The sequence below is a fragment of the Calliopsis andreniformis genome, chromosome 6, assembly GCF_051401765.1.
Source record: "Calliopsis andreniformis isolate RMS-2024a chromosome 6, iyCalAndr_principal, whole genome shotgun sequence".
In the NCBI taxonomy this organism is placed as follows: Eukaryota; Metazoa; Arthropoda; class Insecta; order Hymenoptera; family Andrenidae; genus Calliopsis; species Calliopsis andreniformis.
In genome coordinates this window covers 1,725,343-1,744,426 of record NC_135067.1, presented here as the reverse complement: position 1 = coordinate 1,744,426, position 19,084 = coordinate 1,725,343, and the positions used below count along the sequence as shown (strand labels likewise).

At 49.0% G+C, this 19,084-nt stretch overlaps 3 pseudogenes; all 3 read left to right on the top strand.

Annotated features, from left to right (window-relative positions):
* The first annotated feature begins 248 nt into the window (after positions 1-248).
* Positions 249-430, top strand: LOC143181300 (U2 spliceosomal RNA; annotated as a pseudogene).
* Positions 431-7,725: 7,295 nt separating this feature from the next.
* Positions 7,726-7,907, top strand: LOC143181299 (U2 spliceosomal RNA; annotated as a pseudogene).
* Positions 7,908-15,209: 7,302 nt separating this feature from the next.
* LOC143181303 (U2 spliceosomal RNA) lies at positions 15,210-15,388 on the top strand (annotated as a pseudogene).
* The last annotated feature ends 3,696 nt before the right edge of the window (positions 15,389-19,084 follow it).

The following is a 19,084-nucleotide window of genomic DNA, read 5'->3' as shown; positions in this document are numbered from 1 at the left end:
GTCCCTTATTATCTGTTGACAAGGCTAACACCCGCTTACATCGCTGGACTCGGAGCGTAATTGCGTATAGCTCAGTGCGATTTTTTTTTGTATTCTGTAATCGTCTTTTTTTAATGTACTGACTGTTTCTTTTATTTACCGACTGCGTTAATCGCTACGTTTATATGAATTGACAACCACGAGCTTTCAATGTTACAAAGGTGGCAACAATGTACCCCTGGTGAGTATTGTTCACCAGGGGAAGTTTGATGAATTTGATCAATAAACGCTCTTTTATCTGTTCTTATCAGCTTAATATCTGATACACTCCCCATTGGGGAGTCAGAATATTAATCTGATTTTTGGAAATTGACGGAGCAGTTGGAGCTTGCTCCACCTCTGTCGCGAGTCGGTCTGGCATTGCAGTGCCGCCAGAATTGGCTCAATAAACTATTTCCAAGCATAATTTACAGCCAGTACTCACTTTTTTTTTTAAGCGCTTGTCGAAAAATCAAATTTTTCGCTAACCGCTACACTTTGATCTTTCGCCTATTTTTCCACGCGCCGTGTGCCGAGAAGCGGTAAGTACCCTGCGTTTAAACCACGCAGCTCTACCACGCAGGAGCAGTGAGGTGCCCACAGGAGTGGAGTGTCGAGTGTGTGTGGGTGCGCAGACGGCAGCGCGGGACCGGTGGGTAAGTACTCCACCGCTACTCCTTTCCCTTGCTGTGCGAGGTCGCTACGCGTCCAAGCACAGCCTTCCTTCCTCTGTCCCACTTCTATTTTCAAATAGAAGTATCCTATCCAACGTTCTCGTGTTTATGCGAGAACGGTTCCTTCGTCCTTGTCATCGTGCTCCCCCGACCGTTGAATTAATTTTATTATTTGAAGATTGGACTCGTTAGAGTCCAATTATTTTTACACTATTAATTAGCACCGCGTGGTGCCTTAAATTTGACACATTCGACGGTCGGGGTGCGCGATTGACACCCCCAGTCCCTCTCCTTTGCGGTGGAGTGAACCACCTGTCAGCCCACACGCGCTCTACTTTCTTAAAATAAGTTCATCCGACTCGACTCCTCGGGTGCCCACTGTTCCCTAGACTCGAACTGCCTTCCAAGAGCTCTAGTCCTTTAATATATGTCTACCAGTTCTTAACCATCTACACATCCATCTAGTCGCTGTTTTATTTATATATTTATTTATTTATATACTTATTTATTCAGATTTATCTATTTATTTACTCATTATTTATTTATCTATTTATTTATTTATCTACCTATTGGATTGTTTATTTATTTATCTGTGTTGCTCCGATTTATTTTATTTTATTTATTCACCGTTATAACGAAATATAGACATCAAATTATACAAGCGCTAGCTGGCTGAGCTGGTAGAGTGCTTCGTACGAAACGCGTACTTTGTCGTGGGCACATCACAGGGGCAGTTCGAGTCCCGGTCTGGGCAATCTGAGTCTTATATATTTTTTTTTTTTTTTTTTTTCTTTTTTTTCCCTCCATTTCTTTCTCCTTCTTTCTTTATTTATTTATTTTTTATTTTCTCTTATTCCTCGTTATTTTCTAGTCAATTTTACTGTATAGTATTTATTCTATTTTTATCTTTGCTCTATTTTGTACTATACTATTTTATCCTATTCTATTCTATCCTATTTTATTCCATTCTATTTCTCTTCCACAATCACCGGCAATATAAGACCCAGTGAGCGAGATTGCGTGGTTTATCCTATTTTATTTGACTTTGTATTATTCGATCCCATCTACCATAGGTGTGTCTCTAGTCGTGACGACAGTCGGTTGCCTGCTCGGTAGTAGATAGTAAGTGCGAATCTGTACACATTTATTTATTTTTTGTCTATCTATTGATTTATCTGTTTACTGCCGTCGCTATTTATTTATTTATTTATATTGATTCATACAGCTATTTATACATTGTTTTTGTTTTTGTTATTTATATATTTATTTATTCATTTAATTATTTATTTATTTATTTATTTTATATTTTATTGACATATATTTCTGCTATACTTTCTAGTCATTTTACCTATCTATGTTATTTATTGTACTCATTTTACATACTTCACTTTATCTTTTTCCATTTACTCATTGTATTATTCAGTTCATCTATTTATTCTATTTATTATATATATTTTACTTACGTTAACTACCTATTTTATCTATTTATCTTTTTTCTTCTTATTCTATTAATCTACACATTCATTTTATTACGTTTACTACTTTTATCTATATATTTTATTTATTTATCTCATTCCATTCTATTCTATTTTATTTTATTTTATTTATCTTCTTATTGTATGCTTATTTTATCTTGCGTCGTGTGCTTTGTCAGTATACCTGACCCAGATTCGAGATCGCGCCGCCGCACGCATTCATAAACATACATCTGTTTAATCACTTCTTTATATTCTTTCTTCTGTTTTTTTTTCTTTTTTTTTTTTCTTCCTTTCTTTTCTCTTATATTTCTTCTTTCTTTCTTTTTTTTTTCTCTCTACCTTCCGCGGTGTGCCCAGGTGCATAAGTGTTCTCACCCCGCGGTGCGGGCATTCATTTTATTTTTACCACATTGACTGCTCCGTGAGCTGTTTCTCCTTTCTTTCTCTCTTTTTTTTTTTTTTTTTTTTTTTCTTTTTCTCTCTTCTCTTCTACACGATAATGCCTGCTACCGGGAGGGGGATCACTTTAGAATTCCCCTTTGCTGAGGCACTCAAATGTCCCGAGTGTTTCAGCAAAAAAGCCTCAAAGAGTAACTCTTTTGAGTACCCGACGCACACGGCGTTCCAGCAGCATCTCCGGCGGACCCACCCGGGGTGGACAATCAAATATGTTTGTCGTTTCTGTGGATACAGTGGCGTGGGTGGATATCCATTCAAAGATGTCAAGGCCCACGTCACAAAAGCCCACCCCGGGGCCGCTGCGGGTGCTCCGGGAGCGCCGTCCGTATGCAATAATGCACCGGCACCGCGGTTAAGTGGCGGCGCGACGAGAACGAGCCGGAGTGGCTCCTCGGTCTGTTCGACGCGCGCGACGCCGTCCCCAGTCTCCCATAATGTAAGGTCTGCGACCCGGGCGACAGTTACACCCCCAAATAAGAGAAGGACGTCCAGCACCACCAGCGGGAGAACCTCTGTCACTCCCGCCTCCGCGAGCTCGACGAGAGCTACCACCCCTAATACCACAGCAACACTGCCCGCACATCTAGTTGCTAATGACCGTCCACCCTCTGGCCAACGGCGACTCCCACCGACCACCTACGCAGAGGCGGCCTCACGGAACCTGAGGCAGTCCACCATCACCTCTTTCGGGGCCAGGAGAGGGACTGCAACTGTCGCCACTCCACCAAGCAGCAGCGGCAGCAGCAGCAAAAGTACGCCACCCACCACCATGGCACGCGCGTCGCCCGGCAAAACACCAAGCCCGGTGACGCGTAGGATAACGAGGGCCTCGAGCCAGCCCCCGAAGCCTGTCCAGCCCCCTAAGAGGACCAGGGCGAAGGGTCCTCCACAAACGACCATCACCACCAGGTCGGGGTCCAGGCTATCGAGGGCTGTGAGTTTGCCTCCTGGTAACACAACACCAGCCATCCTTACTTCGCCGAACCAGGAGGAGAGGCCCAAACTAACGGACACCGCTGATTGTAGGGGGATACCGTTACCACCATCCCCCACCACCGTCTGCTGTAGTCTCCCGATTTCCGTGGTTGTCACCACGACAAGCGGGGCCACTCTCACTACGACGACTACAACTTCAACGTCGTGTGGTGGCCCCATAATGTCAACGGCCGTGTACATACGTCCCGGGATCGGGAGTGAGAGGCGGCCACAGATGCCTTCTTCGCCCTTGGACACTATCCGTGAGGCCGCGGATCAACCAATGACCCCAACGATCCCGGCTCAACTGGCGACCCTGACGGTCACGGAGTCGTCACCGGAGGTTGCCCTTTCCACCTGGCGGACGGTTCGCACGAGGAAAGGAAGGCGCCGGATCTCCAGCGGTGGTAGCTCTTCGGAGAGCGACGGGGAGGTGCGGGGTGATGACAGACGAAAGATGACGACACCAGCACCAACACTATCTCCAAGGGCCACAAGGACGTCCCTATCACAGGCCCATCAACTGTCGCCCCGGGGGCCGTCCCTCCCACCTACGAGCCCCCCACAAAATACAATTACGTCGCGTACACCGCGTGCGTCGCAACGGACCGAGGACGCTGTCCCCATAATCGAGCGCGGCTGTCGTGCGCATCCGTCTCCGGCTGCGGCCGGGGCGCCAGACGGGACCGGGTCAAGCCGCCCCACGACTTCCGCTCCGGCGTCGGCCTCCCTCGGCCAACCCAGTGCCATTCCCCGCGGTCGAGCCGGTCGTGGGCTCGGACAGGCTCCCCGTCCTCGTGCCTGCCCAGCGCCAACCGCCAACTCAAGGCGTCAGCGGTCCATGCCCCAGCGGCGACCCGAGCTGGCTGCGAGAAGGGGCGATGACGCGAATACTCGCAGAGCCCTTATCGCGAAGGCAGAGGCCGTCGCTACGGTCGAGGAGTTGGAGGAGGCCGCAGCTGAGCTGTCCGCCTTCCTCAAGGCTCACTCGACCAAGGGGACTGCGGGGCAACCAACATCCGCGAACGGGAATTCGCGGCCCCGCAGCAACCGCCAACGCGATCCTCAAGCGAGTCCCGAACACCCGGACGTTGAGGATCGCGTCAGGAGTGCCACGAGGCTCCAACGCCTCTACAGGGAAAACCGTCGCCGGGCCATGCGGACCATCTTGGAGGGACCCTCGCCATTTTGCGAAGTCGACAAAGTCGCGGTCGACGGGTTCTTCCGCCGCATGTACTCGGCTGCGGAACCCCTGGAGAGTGAGCCTCACGTGTGGCCGGAGTGGGGTACTGAGGAGGAGGGTGACTTACGGAGGGCGTTGGAGAAGCCCTTCTCCGCGTCGGAGGTGAGCAGCCGTCTGTGCCGGACGCACAACACTGCGCCAGGCCCGGACGGTGTCACCTACGACGCGATAAAGAGGGCGGACCCAGGGTGCTCCGTGGTCACCGCCATATTCAATGGCTGCCTCCGACTGTGCTGCATTCCGCGGTCGTGGAAGTCGTCCAACACTGTGTTAATTCACAAAAAGGGCGACCGAAGCGACCTCTCCAACTGGCGTCCGCTAGCGCTCGGCGATACAGTTCCGAAGCTGTTCGCCGCAGTGGTAGCGGACAGGTTGATGGATTTTGCTATCAAGGGCAAGAGGCTAAGCTGTCCTCAGAAGGGTTTCCTGAGGCACGAGGGGTGCCACGAGCACAACTTCCTGCTAAGGGAGATCCTAGAGGACAGTCGAAGAACGGGGCGGGAGCTAGTGACCTCGTGGCTGGACCTAACGAATGCGTTCGGTTCCATCCCCCACGAGGTCCTGTTCGACGCTTTTAGGGGCGCCCAACTTCCCCCTAACACCCAACGTTTATTGGTTTCAATGAACACCGGGTGCACGACCAGAGTCCGGACCTCCCAGGGTTTTACAGAGGACATCCCCATCTTGGCGGGCGTGAAGCAAGGTTGTCCGGGTAGTCCAATGACCTTCAACCTGGCCATCGAGCGGGTGATTCAGACCATCGAATCCCTGCCCGTTGGCTATAGGTTGGGGGAGGTGACCCACCGCTCATTGGCCTACGCGGACGACATCGTACTTGTGGCTGCGTCCCCGGAGGAGATGAAGCTCCTCCTCGACACCATCCAGGAGGCGGCGGCCAGGGCGGGATTGAAGTTCAATCCCAAAAAGTGTGCTACCCTGCACCTTCGTGGTAAGGGTAGCTCACGAAAAGCCCTGCCGACCGTGTTTTCCCTCCAACAGGAGGAGCTCAAAGCCTTGGGAGAGGGAGAGGCTTACGACTACCTGGGTGTTCCCGTAGGACACCGCGTAAGCCAAACTCCTGTCGCCACCATCACACGGATGATGGAGGACGCGAGAGCGATCGACGCATCGCTGCTGGCTCCGTGGCAGAAGATGGACGCTCTTCGGACGTTCATCCTGCCACGGATGGACCACATCTTACGCAGCGGTGCGGTCGAGAAGGGACCCTTGTCCAAGTTTGACAAACTGGTCAAACGGCTGGTCAAGGGCTGGATGAACCTCCCCCAGCGCGCAAGTGCGGAGGTAGTTTACCTCCCCACTTGGAGGGGAGGGGCCGGACTCATCCCGATGGCAGACTTGGCCGACGTTCTCGCGATCGCCAATGCTTTCAGGTTGCTTACCTGCAAAGACGAGGCGGTCGCGGGACGGGCCAAACTCTCCCTGAGGGATGCAGTCCAACGAAGAACTGGCCACCAGCCCTCCCAGGAGGAAATCGCGGAGTTCCTTTCAGGTTCCCTGGAAGGACCCTTCGCCCGCGATCCCCTGGGTGACCCGAGCCTTTGGACAAGGGTTCGACTCGCCTCGCGTCGCCAGGCCCAACGCCTTTGCCTGGCGTGGCGACACGATACCGTTTCCGATGGCCTCATGCTCGAATGCAGGGGGTCGGAGGGACGGCGGACTCTTATTACACCGGGTGCCAGATCTCAGGTCATTCGACGCCTGAGGATGGCCATACAGGAGAGTTACCTCTGCTCTCTTCTGGCTAAACCTGACCAAGGGAAGGTTTACCAGGTGTCGTCCCGCTCGGGAGTCAGCAATGGCTTTCTCAGGGACGGCAAGTATGTCCGGTTTGCCGAGTGGCGTTTCGTCCACCGTGCCCGACTCGACGTCCTGCCTCTGAACGGAGCCAGGCGTTGGGGCACTGGTGACCGGCGATGCAGGCGGTGCGGGTACGCGAGGGAAACTCTCCCCCACGTTATTTGCCACTGTCTGCCCCACTCGGCGGCTCTGCAGCTTCGCCACGACGCGATTTTGGAGCGCGTGGCGAAGGCCTGTAGACTGAGGGGAACGATCCGCGTCAACCAGCGGGTCGAGGGTGTCGATGGCGATCTAGCCACGCTCCGTCCGGACTTGGTAGTCCGCGACGACGTGGCGAAACGCATCAACATCGTGGATGTCACGGTAGCCTTTGAGAACCAGCAAAAGGCTATGGAGGATGCTCGGAGATCCAAGATCTTAAAGTATTCTCCATTAGCCGCTGGTCTGCACTCTCAGGGCTACGACGTCACCGTTGATGCGATCGTCGTTGGTGCCCTTGGTACATGGGATCCGGCCAACGAGCCTGTGCTGAGGCGCCTGAATATTTCGCGCCGCTACGCGTCTCTGATGCGCAGGCTCGTTGTTTCGGAAACCATTAGATGGTCGAGGGACGTCTACGTTGAGCATGTCTCAGGGGTAAGGCAGTACCGGGTCCCGGCGGGCGCCCCTGCCGCTATGCCGTCGACGGTTGCGACCGACGGCGGCGCGCAGTAGTTGCATGTTTTAGCGGGACTACTCTGGCTGTATAGCGACCTCGCTCAAATATTCAGCGCGCCGAGCAGGCACCGACTGATATTTCTTATTTTGTATTCCGTCCCTTATTATCTGTTGACAAGGCTAACACCCGCTTACATCGCTGGACTCGGAGCGTAATTGCGTATAGCTCAGTGCGATTTTTTTTGTATTCTGTAATCGTCTTTTTTTAATGTACTGACTGTTTCTTTTATTTACCGACTGCGTTAATCGCTACGTTTATATGAATTGACAACCACGAGCTTTCAATGTTACAAAGGTGGCAACAATGTACCCCTGGTGAGTATTGTTCACCAGGGGAAGTTTGATGAATTTGATCAATAAACGCTCTTTTATCTGTTCTTATCAGCTTAATATCTGATACACTCCCCATTGGGGAGTCAGAATATTAATCTGATTTTTGGAAATTGACGGAGCAGTTGGAGCTTGCTCCACCTCTGTCGCGAGTCGGTCTGGCATTGCAGTGCCGCCAGAATTGGCTCAATAAACTATTTCCAAGAATAATTTATAGCCACTACTCACTTTTTTTTTTTTTTTTAAGCGCTTGTCGAAAAATCAAATTTTCGGTCGACCGCTACACTTTGATCTTTCGCCTATTTTTCCACGCGCCGTGTGCCGAGAAGCGGTAAGTACCCTGCGTGTTTAAACCACGCAACTCTACCACGCAGGAGCAGTGAGGTGCCCACAGGAGTGGAGTGTCCAGTGTGTGTGGGTGCGCAGACGGCAGCGCGGGACCGGTGGGTGAGTACTCCACCGCTACTCCTTTCCCTTGCTGTGCGAGGTCGCTACGCGTCCAAGCACAGCCCTCCTTCCTCTATCCCACTTCTATTTCAAATAGAAGTCATCCTATCCAACGTTCTCCTGTTTATGCGAGAACGGTTCCTTCGTCCTTGTCATCGTGCTCCCCCGACCGTTGAATTAATTTTATTATTTGAAGATTGGACTCGTTAGAGTCCAATTATTTCATTGCATTAATTGGCACCGCGTGGTGCCTCAAATTTTGACACATTCGACGGTCGGGGTGTGCGATTGACACCCCCAGTCCCTCTCCTTTGCGGTGGAGTGAACCACCTGTCCAGCCCACACACATATTATTTAAATGAGTACACCTACTTCGGCTCCTGTGGGTCTCATCATTCGTGTGATCCGAACTGCCACTTTTCTAGTCTCTTGATCTATGTTCATTAGTTCCTATCCATCGAGACATTTATTTATTTAGTTATTATTTATGTACTGATCTATTTATTTTACCTATTGATTTACTTGTCTATTTATTTATTTATACATTTACTTATCTATTTATTTATTTATGTATGTATACTGGGCTGTTGATTTATCTGTTGTATTCTGTATCTATTTATTTATTTATTTACTTATTTATTTATTTATTTACTTATTTATTTATTTATTTACTATATTTACGTAAAATTAATTGTTGCTCGAATTCCGCTTATTCAATTTAGAAACCGGTACAATATACTACGGTTTGTACAGACTGTATTGCAGAACTAGTCAGTAGCCCATGCGGTAGCACGTACACAGTCGAGTCACGACGTGCGTGTTAGAGAGGCAGTTCGAATCCCGCCACGGGGAAATTTTCGTTCTACCTTCTTTTTTTTTTTTTTTTCTTTTTTTTTTTTCTTTTTCTTCCTTTTATTCTATACTGTTTTATCTTGTTTTACTTACTGACTTACTTATATGTATTCATTTATTTATTTGACACACGGGATTCCATTTCTATTGCTGTTCACCTGTGGCCAAAATCAAGGTATAGAGTTGCGTGATTTATTTTAATTACTGTGTTTTACGAAAATTACTACTACTCTAGTCACGACGATCGTCAGCTGCCTGCTCGGTAATTGATAGTAAGCGCAAATCTACACGTTTATATATACATTATCGATATATTTATTTACACATTCATTGCTATATTTATTTATTCACTTATTTATTTATTTACATTTTCTTATTTTACTGTTTTATCTATTCTCACATTGTTTTATTTATTCACTGACTAACTTATGCATATATATTTTTATCGTTTTACTTATTTATTTATGCACCGTTTTATACATTGATTTATTTATATATATACTTTTTACTATTTTACTTATTTACTTATTTATTTATATATTACTTGATCTATTTATTTATTTATTTCTCTACTGTCCTATTTATTTATTTATTTATATATCTATTATTTTACTTATTCACATATATATTTATTTATTTATCTATCTATTTATTTCTTTTCTTTTTCTTTCACCGTCTTATTTATTTATTTACTGTTCTGTTTTGTTTACTTATTTATATATTTCCGTTCAGTAGTTATCTATTTTATCCTCTTTACTGACTCAATTTTATTTCTTTTAACTACTATATTTATTTATTTATTAAAGTATTATATTTTATTTAGCTATTTATACTATATATATACTTACCGCGTGCGTTCCCTCAGCTTACCCCACACTGATTCCAGATCGCGCCGCCTCCACCACTGAATTACTTATATATTTTAACTATTTATCCCTTATAAATCTGCCGCGAACTGACCGGTGCCATACGGTGGTCTCACCTCGCGGGGCAGTCATTCATTCTTATTACCTTTCTATAGGACTGGAGCTTTAATTTGATTTTTTTTTTTTTTTTATTATTACTCCCCCTCCCTTTTATCAATGACAATGCCTGCCACCGTGAGGGAGATCACTCTAAGATATCCCTTTGCTGAGGCACTCAAATGCCCTGAGTGCTTCACAAAGAAGGCGTCGAAAAGCAACTCTTTTGAGTACTCGACGCATACGGCGCTCCAACAGCATCTTCGGCGGACCCACCCGGAGTGGACAATGAAATATATTTGTCGATTGTGCGGGTACCACGGCGTGGGCAAGTACCCATTTAAAGACACTAAGGCCCACGTCACAAAAGCCCACCCCGGGGCCGCCGCAGGTGCTTCGGGAGCGCCGTCCCCGCGCAATAATGCACCGGCACCGCGGTTGAGTGGCGGCGCGACCAGGACGAGCCAGGGTGGCTCCTCGGTCCGTTCGACGCGTGCGACGCCATCCCCCGCCGCCCAAACTACTATTGTAAGGCCCGCGACGCGGGCGACGGCCACCCCCGCAACTACAAGGAGGACGTCGGCCAGTATCTGCGGGAGAACCTCCGTCACCCCCACCACCTCTAGCTTAACGAGAGCTACCACGCCTACCGCCACTGCAACACCACCAACATCGTCGGCCCCCAACGACCGTCTGTCCTCTGGCCAACGGCGACTCCCGCCCACCACCTATGCGGAGGCGGCCTCACGGAATTTGAAACAGTCCACTATCACCACCACCGGGACCAGCAAGAGGGCATCAACGGTCGCCGCCTCAAAGAGTAGCAGCGGCAGCAGCAGCAGCGGCAGCAGCATAAAAACGCCACCGACCACCAGGGCACGAGAGTCACCGGGCAAGACACCGAGCCCGGTGACACGAAGGACGACGCGGGCCTCCAGCCAGCCCCCGAAGCCTGGACAGCCCCCTAGGAGGACCAGGGCGAAGGGTCCTCCACCAACGACCATCACCACCAGGTCGGGTTCCAGGCTTTCCAGGGCGGTGAGTTTGCCTCCTGGTGAAACAACACCTCGAACAACAGCTTCGCCACACCAGGAGGGGAGGCCCAACCCATCGGTTGCTGTTGACTGCGGAGGGAAGCCGTCACCACCCTCTCCCATTACTGTCTGCTGCAGTCCCCTGACCCCCCCAGTCGTCACCACGACCAGCGGGGCCACCCTCACCACAACGACTACAACATCTACGTCGTGTGGTGGCCCCATCATGGCAACTGCCGTCTACATCGGGCCGGGGGTCAGGAGAGAGGAGCGACCAAAGGTGCCCTCATCGCCCCTGGACACTATCCGTGAGGCCACGGGTCAACCGGCGACCCCAACTACTCCGGGTGAACCGGTGACCCCCACGACTATCGAGTCGTCGCCAGAGGACGCCGACCCTACATGGCGAATGGTCCGGACGAAGAGAAGAAGACGCCGGATCTGCAGTGGTGGCAGCTCTTCCGAGAGCGATGAGGAGGCGCGGGGCGAGAATAGACGGAGGATAAACCTTTCGTCGCCAGCATCACCACCACCTCCACGTGCGGCAACGACGTCCCCACCGCAGTACCATCAGCCGTCGCCCCGGGGGCCATCCCTCCCACCCAGAAGCCCCCAGCAACATTTTAATGCGTCGCGTACGTCGCGTGCGTCGCAAACCGAGGCCGAGGATGTCGTCCCCATAATTGAGCGCAGCTGTCGTGCGCATCCGTCCCCGGCTGCGGCCGGGGCGCCCGACGGGACCGGGTCAAGCCGCCCCACGACTTCCGCTCCGGCGTCGGCCTCCCTCGGCCAACCCGGTGCCATTCCCCGCGGTCGAGCCGGTCGTGGGCTCGGACAGGCTCCCCGTCCTCGTGCCTGCCCAGCGCCAACCGCCAACTCAAGGCGCCAGCGGTCCATGCCCCAGCGGCGACCCGAGCTGGCTGCGAGAAGGGGCGATGACGCGAATACTCGCAGAGCCCTTATCGCGAAGGCAGAGGCCGTCGCTACGGTCGAGGAGTTGGAGGAGGCCGCAGCTGAGCTGTCCGCCTTCCTCAAGGCTCACTCGACCAAGGGGACTGCGGGGCAACCAACATCCGCGAGCGGGAATTCGCGGCCCCGCAGCAACCGCCAACGCGATCCTCAAGCGAGTCCCGAACTCCCGGACGTTGAGGATCGCGTCAGGAGTGCCACGAGGCTCCAACGCCTCTACAGGGAAAACCGTCGCCGGGCCATGCGGACCATCTTGGAGGGACCCTCGCCATTTTGCGAAGTCGACAAAGTCGCGGTCGACGGGTTCTTCCGCCGCATGTACTCGGCTGCGGCACCCCTGGAGAGTGAGCCTCACGTGTGGCCGGAATGGGGTGCTGAGGAGGAGGGTGACCTACGGAGGGCGCTGGAGAAGCCCTTCTCCGCGTCGGAGGTGAACAGCCGTCTGTGCCGGACGCACAACACTGCGCCAGGCCCGGACGGTGTCACTTACGACGCGATAAAGAGGGCAGACCCAGGGTGCTCCGTGGTCACCGCCATATTTAATGGCTGCCTCCGACTGTGCTGCATTCCGCGGTCGTGGAAGTCGTCCAACACTGTGTTAATTCACAAAAAGGGCGACCGAAGCGACCTCTCCAACTGGCGTCCGCTGGCGCTCGGCGATACAGTTCCGAAGCTGTTCGCCGCAGTGGTAGCGGACAGGTTGATGGATTTTGCTATCAAGGGCAAGAGGCTAAGCTGTCCTCAGAAGGGTTTCCTGAGGCACGAAGGGTGCCACGAGCACAACTTCCTGCTAAGGGAGATCCTAGAGGACAGCCGAAGAACGGGGCGGGAGCTAGTGACCTCGTGGCTGGACCTAACGAATGCGTTCGGTTCCATCCCCCACGAGGTCCTGTTCGACGCTTTTAGGGGCGCCCAACTTCCCCCTAACACCCAACGTTTATTGGTTTCAATGAACACCGGGTGCACGACCAGAGTCCGGACCTCCCAGGGTTTTACAGAGGACATCCCCATCTTGGCGGGCGTGAAGCAAGGTTGTCCGGGTAGTCCAATGACCTTCAACCTGGCCATCGAGCGGGTGATTCAGACCATCGAATCCCTGCCCGTTGGCTATGGGTTGGGGGAGGTGACCCACCGCTCATTGGCCTACGCGGACGACATCGTACTTGTGGCTGCGTCCCCGGAGGAGATGAAGCTCCTCCTCGACACCATCCAGGAGGCGGCGGCCAGGGCGGGATTGAAGTTCAATCCCAAAAAGTGTGCTACCCTGCACCTTCGTGGTAAGGGTAGCTCACGAAAAGCCCTGCCGACCGTGTTTTCCCTCCAACAGGAGGAGCTCAAAGCCTTGGGAGAGGGAGAGGCTTACGACTACCTGGGTGTTCCCGTAGGACACCGCCTAAGCCAAACTCCTGTCGCCACCATCACACGGATGATGGAGGACGCGAGAGCGATCGACGCATCGCTGCTGGCTCCGTGGCAGAAGATGGACGCTCTTCGGACGTTCATCCTGCCACGGATGGACCACATCTTACGCAGCGGTGCGGTCGAGAAGGGACCCTTGTCCAAGTTTGACAAACTGGTCAAACGGCTGGTCAAGGGCTGGATGAACCTCCCCCAGCGGGCAAGTGCGGAGGTAGTTTACCTACCCACTTGGAGGGGAGGGGCCGGACTCATCCCGATGGCAGACTTGGCCGACGTTCTCGCGATCGCCAATGCTTTCAGGTTGCTTACCTGCAAAGACGAGGCGGTCGCGAGGCAGGCCAAGCTCTCCCTGAGGGATGCAGTCCAACGACGAACTGGCCACCAGCCCTCCCAGGAGGAAGTCGCGGAGTTCCTTTCAGGTTCCCTGGAAGGACCCTTCGCCCGCGATCCCCTGGGTGACCCGAGCCTTTGGACAAGGGTTCGACTCGCCTCGCGTCGCCAGGCCCAACGCCTTTGCCTGGCGTGGCGACACGATACCGTTTCCGATGGCCTCATGCTCGAATGCAGGGGGTCGGAGGGACGGCGGACTCTAATAACACCGGGTGCCAGATCTCAGGTCATTCGACGCCTGAGGATGGCCATACAAGAGAGTTACCTCTGCTCTCTTCTGGCTAAACCTGACCAAGGGAAGGTTTACCAGGTGTCGTCCCGCTCGGGAGTCAGCAATGGCTTTCTCAGGGACGGCAAGTATGTCCGGTTTGCCGAGTGGCGTTTCGTCCACCGTGCCCGACTCGACGTCCTGCCTCTGAACGGAGCCAGGCGTTGGGGCACTGGTGACCGGCGATGCAGGCGGTGCGGGTACGCGAGGGAAACTCTCCCCCACGTTATTTGCCACTGTCTGCCCCACTCGGCTGCTCTGCAGCTTCGCCACGACGCGATTTTGGAGCGCGTGGCGAAGGCCTGTAGACTGAGGGGAACGATCCGCGTCAACCAGCGGGTCGAGGGTGTCGATGGCGATCTAGCCACGCTCCGTCCGGACTTGGTAGTCCGCGACGACGTGGCGAAACGCATCAACATCGTGGATGTCACGGTAGCCTTTGAGAACCAGCAAAAGGCTATGGAGGATGCTCGGAGATCCAAGATCTTAAAGTATTCTCCATTAGCCGCTGGTCTGCACTCTCAGGGCTACGACGTCACCGTTGATGCGATCGTCGTTGGTGCCCTTGGTACATGGGATCCGGCCAACGAGCCTGTGCTGAGGCGCCTTAATATTTCGCGCCGCTACGCGTCTCTGATGCGCAGGCTCGTTGTTTCGGAAACCATTAGATGGTCGAGGGACGTCTACGTTGAGCATGTCTCAGGGGTAAGGCAGTACCGGGTTCCGGCGGGCGCCCCTGCCGCTATGTCGTCGACGGTTGCGACCGACGGCGGCGCACCATAATTGAATGCTTTAGCGGGGCAGCTCTGGTTCCAATAATCGCTGACATTGTATTTTTAACATTGGATATTCCGAACCGAGCAGGTGCTGAACGTGATTATATGTATTGTATTGTCTTGTATTACTTGTTCCTTCTTTTTATTGTGCAATGACAAGGGTAATACCCGCTTACATCGCTGGACGTGGAGCGTGCGACACAGCCTATGCGATTCCCTGTTTGACGAATTTATATGTACATGCTGACTAATTGTTTATTATTGTGACTGGGCTTGCCCCTGAATTATTATTTTATTGATGGATGACTCTGTACATGCGATTAATTGCTGTGATCCTTATAATGTACCCCTGGTGAGCATTGTTCACCAGGGGAAGTTCGATGAATTTTTAATAAACGCTCTTTATCTGTTCTTATCAGCTTAATATCTGATACACTCCCCATTGGGGAGTCAGAATATTAATCTGATTTTTGGAAATTGACGGAGCAGTTGGAGCTTGCTCCACCTCTGTCGCGAGTCGGTCTGGCATTGCAGTGCCGCCAGAATTGGCTCAATAAACTATTTCCAAGAATAATTTATAGCCACTACTCACTTTTTTTTTTTTTTTTTAAGCGCTTGTCGAAAAATCAAATTTTCGGTCGACCGCTACACTTTGATCTTTCGCCTATTTTTCCACGCGCCGTGTGCCGAGAAGCGATAAGTACCCTGCGTGTTTAAACCACGCAACTCTACCACGCAGGAGCAGTGAGGTGCCCACAGGAGTGGAGTGTCCAGTGTGTGTGGGTGCGCAGACGGCAGCGCGGGACCGGTGGGTGAGTACTCCACCGCTACTCCTTTCCCTTGCTGTGCGAGGTCGCTACGCGTCCAAGCACAGCCCTCCTTCCTCTATCCCACTTCTATTTCAAATAGAAGTCATCCTATCCAACGTTCTCGTGTTTATGCGAGAACGGTTCCTTCGTCCTTGTCATCGTGCTCCCCGGACCGTTGAATTAATTTTATTATTTGAAGATTGGACTCGTTAGAGTCCAATTACTTTTACATTATTCATTGGCACCGCGCGGTGCCTCAAATTTGTTTGACATATTCGACGGTCGGGGTGCGCGAACGATACCCCCAATCCCTTTCCTTGGCGGTGGAGTGAACCACCTGTCCAGCCCACACACATATTATTTAAATGAATACACCTACTTCGGCTCCTGTGGGTCTCATCGTTCCTGTGATCCGAACTGCCACTAATAAATTCTAGTCTCTTGATGTATGTTTATTAGCTCCTATTCATCGAATCATCTATTTATTTAGTTATTATTTATGTATTGATCTATTTATTTTACCTATTTATTTACTTGTCTATTTATTTATTTATACATTTATCTATTTATTTATGCAGTTATGTATTTATACTGGACTGTTGATTTATCTGTCGTGTTCTGTTACCTATTTATTTATTTATTTATTTATTTAATTAATGGTTTCTACCTATATAATAACATATCTAGTCATTCGTTTTGTTATTTGTGTTTCATTTATATTTTTGTTGCTTACTGATACATATTTTATTTATTTAAGCATTTACTTATTGAACTATTTATTTATTTAATTTAATTACTTATTTATTTAATTATTTATTGTATTGCTGCGTTCAGCATTCCATAAAGCCCTCCTGATATATTGAAATTATACGCACCGAATCCTATAAGAACTCAGTAGCTGAGGTCATATAGCGTATAGGCTGAGAGCGTCGTGCTGAGCGTCGGTGCTGGCTGGCTAGTGCTGCTAGTCGTGCTACGTATAAAATATAATTTGATATACAATAAGCCGGGCAATAGTACCAGAGGCATAAATAACAATAGTAATAAGAATAAAAAAAAAAACATAAATAAGTAATTCATACTTTGGCAATACACAGTAGAGCAAAAAGATTTAGATAAGGGGGATAGCCCCCCACGCCCGGAGAGGTTAGTTGTACACGTGGCGGAGAATGACGTGAAAATCGAAAATGAAGACCTTAAATACTTGTTGGACACAGTAAAATGGAAAAGAGATTGTCCAGGAAAAATAATTACAGATCTGGACCTGCTGAATCAAATCAGGCAAAGGAAGAAAAGAAATATTGCAATAAAACCGAATTACCAGGCGAAATTAAAGGTTAAACCAGATTCCAAAGAAGAAAAAATGAAGCCAAAAGCCTCAAAACAAAATAACCAAAACCCGAAAAAAGAAGAGAATCAAGAAGTTTTACTGCAGACAATCAAAGAACTCAAAGGAAGAATAGAGGACCTAACAAAGCAACTAGATGAAGAGAAGAAACATAATGCAAGACCCAAGGACAAAAGAGAAGAGGTTCATGATTTCACAAAAAATATAACTGAGTTAGACTTAGACTTGAAAACAGATGAGGCTAAAATGGAACATCAAAGGAAAAACTCAGCTTATAAAAAAAAAAAATTAATAGAGCATGAAGAAAATACGATATACAAGAAAAAGCAAATAACAGAAGGAAACTTAGGAACAGCCTCAACCTCAACTCATGGGATGGACTGGGAAGAGTCAGAGTCAGTCAAGCAACTAGATAAAAGGGTAAATCACAAAAACATGGAAGCACAGGCATTTAGAGAACATAGACAAACACAGGACTACAGGGAGACAAAACCGTCAATAATTATATAATGGGATCATCACAACAAGCCACTTTTAGGTTAGCTAAAGAAAATCTAAAACTAACTAACTTCAAGATGAAACGTATTAATAATAATAAACACTACATTCAAGTAGATAAACTAGCGGAATATCTAAATATGATAGGAGCTCTCAAAGCAAAAAAATAAATTTCTTCGCCTTCACTCCCAAAGAATTGAAACCTAAGACATTGCTGTTAAAAGGATTAGATAATAGGTTCGAAGCAAATGAAATTCTAGATGAACTAGTAAGGCTAAATTTAGAAAATGTAAAATTCTTTAAAGTAATACAATTCTCCACCATAAAATCAAAAAAAAAAAACGACACGAAGAAGCTGCCTTTCTTTGGTGTGCAGGTATCTCCAAACAGTGACTCAAGTGTTATAACCAGAATTAAATTCCTATTACACCAAGTAATATCGTGAAAAAGGATAATCAAGAAAGATCCATTAGTATGCTATAGGTGCCAGAGGGCGGGTCATTCATCAACAAATTGCCATCTAGAATTTAGATGCGTAAAATGTGAACATAAACATGAACCAGGTAACTATAAATTCAAAAAAGACGAAAAGATAGACGTAGAAAAAATTTTTTGTATTAGATGCAGAATTTATGGACACTCAACATCTTACAAAGGGTGCCCTAAATTAAAAAAAAAAAAAAAATGTAGTTCTAAATAAAATAGGACAAAAAACCGAGGCAAAAAAAGAGACGATTACTAGACTCAACACTGCACTAAGTTCAATTAATGCACAGAGTAACCAAACATATGCACAGATTACAAGAAACAACAATAGCATAAATAACACAAACTCAAATATAAAAATAGCACCACCAAACATCGTAAAACCAACATACACATCAAATCAAAAACTACAACCAACATCAACCAATAACCAGAGTCTCAAACAAAGTAACGACACATTAGTAGAGCTCAGAGAATTCTTCTCAACACAAATGTGCAGGCTCGAAAATAGGATCATCCAAAACACCAACAAAATTCAGAGGCTTCACCTCTTATACTGCGGTTACGACATAGACTTCACATCTGTATCTTCCCTCTCACTCTATCTACTACTATCTTTCTCTATCTACTACTATCTCTGTCTATATTTGTATCTTTCTAATACTTTATTATTATATTACTGCGTATTCTATTATCTTAATACTAATTAATATTTTTGTACCTTATTTTTATATCATATATTATAAGTTTCAATTATATTTTAACATAAACACAACGTATATCGTCCGATTTCATTCACGATTAGAATAAGACCGCCATTAGAAAGTAAGACATACGCAGGCGCGAACTCCGACTAGCGGGTATATAAGGAGCTGCGAAAGCAGCAAGACACACACTTCTCAGACATTCACACGTAGGAGCAGCTCCACTACTGAGCAGAACTCTACTCGTTGTTACAAACAACTCGGCCAAGTATAAACATTACAGACAATTGTCCGGTAATAGTTAATAATCGAAAATTCTAGAGAAAAAGTCAACACCCAAGGGCAAACTGCCTCTGGGCAGAGTTCACAACTCAAAGGACGCTTCCGGCCTGTACAAGGCAAAGAAAGCA